The sequence below is a fragment of the Oncorhynchus tshawytscha genome, linkage group LG24, assembly GCF_018296145.1.
Source record: "Oncorhynchus tshawytscha isolate Ot180627B linkage group LG24, Otsh_v2.0, whole genome shotgun sequence".
Classification (NCBI taxonomy): Eukaryota; Metazoa; Chordata; class Actinopteri; order Salmoniformes; family Salmonidae; genus Oncorhynchus; species Oncorhynchus tshawytscha.
Genome location: NC_056452.1, coordinates 33,429,094 through 33,435,646, shown reverse-complemented (window position 1 = coordinate 33,435,646; position 6,553 = coordinate 33,429,094). Strand labels below are relative to the sequence as shown.

Below are 6,553 nucleotides of genomic sequence, written 5' to 3'. Positions count from 1 at the left end.
CCCCTGTGTTCCTTGTAAAAGAAGGAGTACTCCAAGGGGATACGTTGATCACAGGGGGCCACCTGGAGTGTGAAGAATTAAAGCCTGGCCCACAGGGTTACTCCACACCAGGGGTGCACAAAGGTGCACACCAGGGCCATCTGACATGCATGCCCCTCGATCTATGCGAGAACAGCTCCGCCCCAGTGGCCACACGAGGAATCCATTCATAGATGGAGCAGGGGGCAACGGGAGCAGCTTGAAGTCAGAGGGGAGGGGAACCCCCACCTCCTGCACATCCAGTGTGTACAGAGAACATAGAGGGGAACCAAAGAGTGATATTAGTAAGGAGTATTTCACAAGTGGCCGCCGACAAGAAGAAAATGAATGTCTTTCAGCGAACCGGAAGAACAGGAAGGAGATGATATGGAACCACAAGAGGAGACAGAGGAAGACGTTCCCCTCACGGCTGCAGGTGTATGGGAGGCAGAAAGCCAACTGAAACTCATGGAAGAAGTCGCAGCAGAAACGGGTGAAATAGTCCTGATACAAGGAGTTTTTAAGGGAAAATCAACCCCCGTTGAAACGGCAGTAAGACGGTCGAGGCGCATCATAGCCAGACAAAGGAGAGGAGAAGAAGAAGAAGCCCAAAGACAACATGGGCCGTATCAAATGCCACTCAGGATGGACGACACAACGCACCGAGAGGAATACGTTGCCTGGAAGATGCAAGATTTAACGGCCCTGATGGAACAGCTCCCGAGCTTACATGGGGGTGCCTCAGCCTGGCTGCTTCAGCTTCAGTCCCTAACTTCCGGGGTCCGGCTTGCCTTGGGGGACATGAAGGCCTTATTGGCTAGGTCAACCGACTACACGACCATGAATGCCCTAATAAACACAGCAGGACTGGGAAAATTGGGGTCAGCAACAGAACCTGAGAAATACAGAGTATCACTGTGGAATGAGCTCAGAAGGGCATATCCCACCGAGAAAAATTATGCAACCCTTACCTCTTTTGCCATGGAAGACGGGGAGCAGGCAGCTCAATACCTAGATAGGGCCAAGACCACCTGGAGGTCAGTCCACATTGAACCCCATGACCAGAGCGGAACCACTCTCAGCATGTGGAAGGAGATGGTGGTGAATGGGACACCCATAGAAGTGAAAACCAAGCTTAGGGCCACAGTGGGGCTGATGGCCTTGCCCACTGCCCAATTCAACTCCCATGTCCACCATCACATCTCTCAGTACAACAAAGACAAAGGCACGGCTGATTCACAAGTTCAGTCGCTGCAACTCCAACTGCTCAAATTACAATTGAATGAGGCCCAAAAGACCGCAAAGCCAAAAAAGCAAATGGTGGCGGAGGAACCCACTGATATAGCCAAGATTGTGACTCAGACCATGAACCAGATGTTGGTGGCCGCTCCAGCACCACCGACCCCCGCACAGGCACCGGTCGTATACGCCGCCCCTCCAAATCCAGGAGCCAACTACGGATATGAGGGTTACACCCAGCCTGGATTTTCTAACCCATCTGGACCGACATGGGGGGGACCACCGCAAGCTAGAAGAAATTGCTACAACTGTAACCAAGAAGGGCATTATGCAAGGATCTGCCCTGCTCCCCTCTCACAGCAGCGCCAGTCATACTTGGCCTACAGAGGGAGGAGATGTGGACAACGGGGAAGAGGGGCCCCAAGGTACCCAGCCCCTGCCCAGGGATATCCACCAGCCCCTACCCAGGGATATCAACCAGCCTACAACCCAGCGCCCCTACCGGTCCCACCTTCCAGGGGATGTCCGAGGGATACCCCCCATGGGAATGAGGCTGCCCACCACCACCAGTTGGGTTAGATGGCCAACAATTCTCTGTCCACACGGAACCCACTATTACATGTGTAGTACAAGGGGTCACCCACAGGTTCCTTGTGGACACTGGATGTACATATTCCGCCATCAATTCTCATCAACCCCTCTCTTCAGACAAGGTAAAGGTGGTGGGGGTTTCAGGAAATCCTGAAGATCAATACAAAACTACTCCACTATTGTTCCAGTGGGGCCCTTCCAGTTTGAAACACCAATTCCTATATTGTCCAAATTGCCCAATCAACCTACTAGGTCGAGACCTACTCTGTAAGTTAGGATGCGCAATCTACCTAACTGAGTCAGGTGTGGAGGTCGCGCTCGATCCACCGCCAAGGGCCCGAATCCTGATGCTCCCAATTCTGCCCGCACCTGCTCTATCCACCACACAGGAGGTTTACTGGCTCAAATGCCTACCATCTGGACCTGGAACTCCTGCCATCCAATTTCAATTCAACCAATGGAGGAAGCTAATATATACCTTCCATCCCTATAAGACACCACAGGCTGAGTTGCACTGCACTCTCAACGTCACTGACGACGAAGACACGCCGTACACACAAGATTGGGATGAAAACATGATGCATCTTACCCCAAACATACGCTGCCTTACCATCGTGTGCGGCCCTAAGGGGGTGGCAGCCCCAGTCATACTCCCACACCATATTAAACCTTGGTATCAACTGGGACCCGACTCTGCTCCACACGTGACCCTCGCAGTAGGGAATGGACATGAGGCCCGAAGTCTGGGTCCAATGATAAAAAGGGCCTCGAAACTCACTTGGGAAGCGACTAGTACACCAGGCCTGTTGAAGGCAACCACCGAAGAGATGTGGCGTCTGACTATGGTGGACACTGAAGAACAGTGCCAGCCTGAGCGCCTCACTCTCCCCAGGCATCACGGGAAACCATATTCTGATCACCCTTCCTCCCCTGCTGTCTTGGACTCCATAGACAAGGCAATATGGACAACCACACCATTTGACGTGGGAAAGTTACAGGTCCAACCAGTGTGCATTACCCTAACCAATCCGGCACAAGTACCAATATTTCGAACCCAATATCGACTGAAGCAAGCACAGACAGAGGGGATAAGACCCACTATCGAAGGCCTACTGGAAGCTGGGTGCATATACAGGACTCTATCACTCTGGAACACCCCCATACTTCCTGTTCTGAAGGCAGGAGGAGAAACATACCGGATGGTGCATGATTTCCGGGCTGTAAATGAAGTTACCACACCCATCGATCTCCCTGTTCCAGACCCACACATCATACTGAGCAACCTGTCACCCAAACATCGGTATTTCACCGTAGTGGACTTGGCCAATGCCTTTTTCAGCATCCCATTGGATGAGGCTTCCCAGCCACTTTTTGCCTTTACCTACGAGAATCAGCAATTTACCTATTCCGTACTTCCCCAAGGTTACACTTCTTCCCGGGAATCTTCAATTATATTCTGAAGACTCACCTGGCAGAACTGAAAATCCCAGAAGGAGTGATACTCATACAATACGTAGACGACCTGTTGCTGGGGGCTCCCACCTCAGACCTCTGTCTAGAAATGACTAAAACCCTGTTAGACTTTCTGGCAGTCAAAGGCTACAAAGTCAAGATGTCAAAAGTCCAATCATGCAGACGAACCGTTCTGTTCCTGGGAAGGGAAATCTCAAGCGAGGGGCCGGACTCTCAAAATCACACCGAGACTCAATCCTACATCATCCCAGGCCCATTACTGTTTCAGGAATGCTCTCTTTCCTGGGGTTGACGGGATACAGCCGTACTCACATCCCAGACTATACTGAAAGAACTGAACCTCTGAGAGAAATTGTTCGGAAGCTGGCCCAAGAAACCTACAGGCCCCACTTACATGGACTCCTGAAGCTTCAACGGCGTTTGGGCTCCTGAAGACTGACCTGTCTGTGGCTGCTGCTCTCACGGCACCAGACTACGGTAAAACATTTCACCTGGATGTTTCTGAAAAGGAAGGCTTTGCATCCGCCGTCCTTTTTCAGAAACATGAGGGGAGAGAAGAGTACTCATGTACCACTCTTCAAAACTTGACCACATTGAAACCGGCCAGACCGCCTGTTCCAGATACGTTGCGGCGGTAGCCAAGGCGATTGAGAAGACAGCCCATCTGGTAATGTGCCACAAGATGCAAATACACACCCACCACGGGGTGGCAGCATACCTCATCAGCAAAGAATTTACCTTCAGTGCGGACAGAAAAAACAAAATCCAGAACAAATGCACCCAGTCACACATCACTTTTGTGAACACCGACAAGAACATGGCAGATGCACTCACCGCAGAAGATGGCCTAGCACACTCCTGCCAAGAGAGGGCAGCACAAGAGCTCAAACTGAGACCAGACCTGGAAAATGAACCACTGACATCTCCAGACCTATGGCTGTACACAGACGGATGTTGCTACAAGGGAGACACAGGAAACGTAGCTGCCTATGCGGTCGTACAGCAGCTGCATGACAAAACACATGTCACGTTGGAATCAGGAATTATCCCCCAGCCAGCATCGGCACAACTTGCGGAAATTGTGGCTTTGACTCAAGCTCTAGAGAAAGCCGAAGGAAAAACTGTAAACATTTACACGGACTCGGCATACGCACACGGAGCAGTGCACATAGATGGACCATAATGGGTTAGGCGCAACTTTACCACCACAGGTAACCTACCCATCAAGCACCGAGCCCAAATGGAACGTTTGATGCATGCCGTGTCCTTACCAAAGACAGTGGCCATAATGAAATGCCGAGGCCACCAAAGACTGACCAGCAGAATCAATCAAGGAAATGATGCCGCAGACCTGGCAGCCAAGGCCGCAGGAGGATACAGCCCCCGACAGATGGTGCTCGGGATAGAACCGGCAAGGACTGAATTGACAAGCCAACACATACTAGAACTACAGGAAGAGGCAGGCCCTTACGAACATTCGGTTTGGACACAGAAGGGAGGCTCTAAGGGACCAGATGGAATATGGAGATGCCATGATGGCCGACTGGTGGCTCCGGCTAATCTCTGTCCAGAACTGATAAGGGAAGCCCATGGACCCACTCATGAAGGGAAACTCAGAACTTTACAGAAGGTTTCATACATATGGTGGCACCCCCACATGAAGGATATGACAGATTTATTCTGTGACGAATGCAACATATGTGGAAGCCACAATCCAAAGAAGCCCTACCAAACTCCGATGGGGGCCTACCCGGTGCCAAACGCATGTTTCCAAGACATCAGTATAGACTATACAGACATGGGAGAAGACAATGTAAAGAACGGGAAGAGATATTTGCTAGTAATGGTAGATAGATTCTCTAGATGGGTAGAAGCAATTCCAACAGCTAAGGAGGATGGGAAAACGGTCATTAAGTGGCTACAGACAGAACTCATACCTAGATATGGGGTCCCTAGACATATCCGAAGCGACAATGGGTCCCACTTCGCAAACAAACACCTGAGACAGGTGGAGGAGAGGTTCGGCATCATACACAAGTTTGGTTCCGTGTATAAGCCACAGGCCCAAGGCCTTGTGGAGCGCTGCAACCAATCTCTTAAGTGTAAGATAGCCAAAGTGTGTGCTGGTACAAAACTGACATGGGTGGAGGCCCTGCCACTGGCGTTGATGGCCATGAGGTCATCACCTGGGGCAGGGACTCATCTCTCACCCCACGAAATACTGACAGGAAGAGTAATGCCAGGTCCACCAAGAGAGGGAGGTCATATGCCCCCTCTTGATGTACACCAGATAGGTATGACTGACTATGTAAGAAAATTGACGGAACTGTCCGCAGCTCTTTCCAAACAGATACACAAAGTCCATGAGGGGAGCTGACGGGAGATCCGGAGCAACTGAGGGTAAAGGTCGGCGATTGGGTAAGGATCAAGGTCCACAAAAGAAAGTGGGCGGATCCCAGGTGGACTGGACCGTACGAAGTGAAGGAGGTTACTTCACACTCAGTCCAGGTCAAAGGTAAATCGGGCGCACCTTGGCACCACTTGACTCATTGTACACCAGCACCGACTCCTTCTAGAACTCTGACTGAAGTCAGGGTCGATTTGAGCGACCTAAATTTGATTACAACCACAGAACCCTTAGTTGGTGAGGATGTGGGAGCAGCTCCCCAGCACACCAACTAACAGGTCGTCCAGAGATAGGGGCTATCCCTGGACGAGATTGGGGATATCGGGCCCCGTGTTTGTTATTTTTATTGTAGTCACAGGAGTTTCCATGGGGATTCTCCTGTGGGTATTAGAGCATCATACACCTACATCACAAGCAGATATAGGACCCTCTAATGGGTCATCCAACCTGACCACATCCATGGCACATATAGAACTGACCAATCATTTGTGCAAGAGGCATTCCACCACCCCTGACATTGATTGTAAGGCCAACGACATACGGAGCACGACCGTTTGCGTCCCCGCAAACGCAACTAATATCATTAACATCCCTTGGGGGACTTTAGGGTACTCTAGGCTAAAGGGGAGGGAACAGGCGGGGACCAGTGCACTCTGGTTTGCCGGACACGTCTGGTATATGACATTAGGGAAGGTTGGCGATTGGTCTTGGAGGAATTTGGTGGGGGAGACAGGTAATGGGTGGGAAGACTGGACAACAGACGAGGGGGCAGTGAAATGGCGGAAGCGACTGACTTTAACTAAGACAAATACGGGACTGAAACTT

The 6,553-nt window shown here is 51.0% G+C and overlaps 1 pseudogene; it reads left to right on the top strand.

The window, feature by feature from the left end:
* The first annotated feature begins 663 nt into the window (after window positions 1-663).
* On the top strand, window positions 664-5,341 carry LOC121840732 (annotated as a pseudogene).
* The last annotated feature ends 1,212 nt before the right edge of the window (window positions 5,342-6,553 follow it).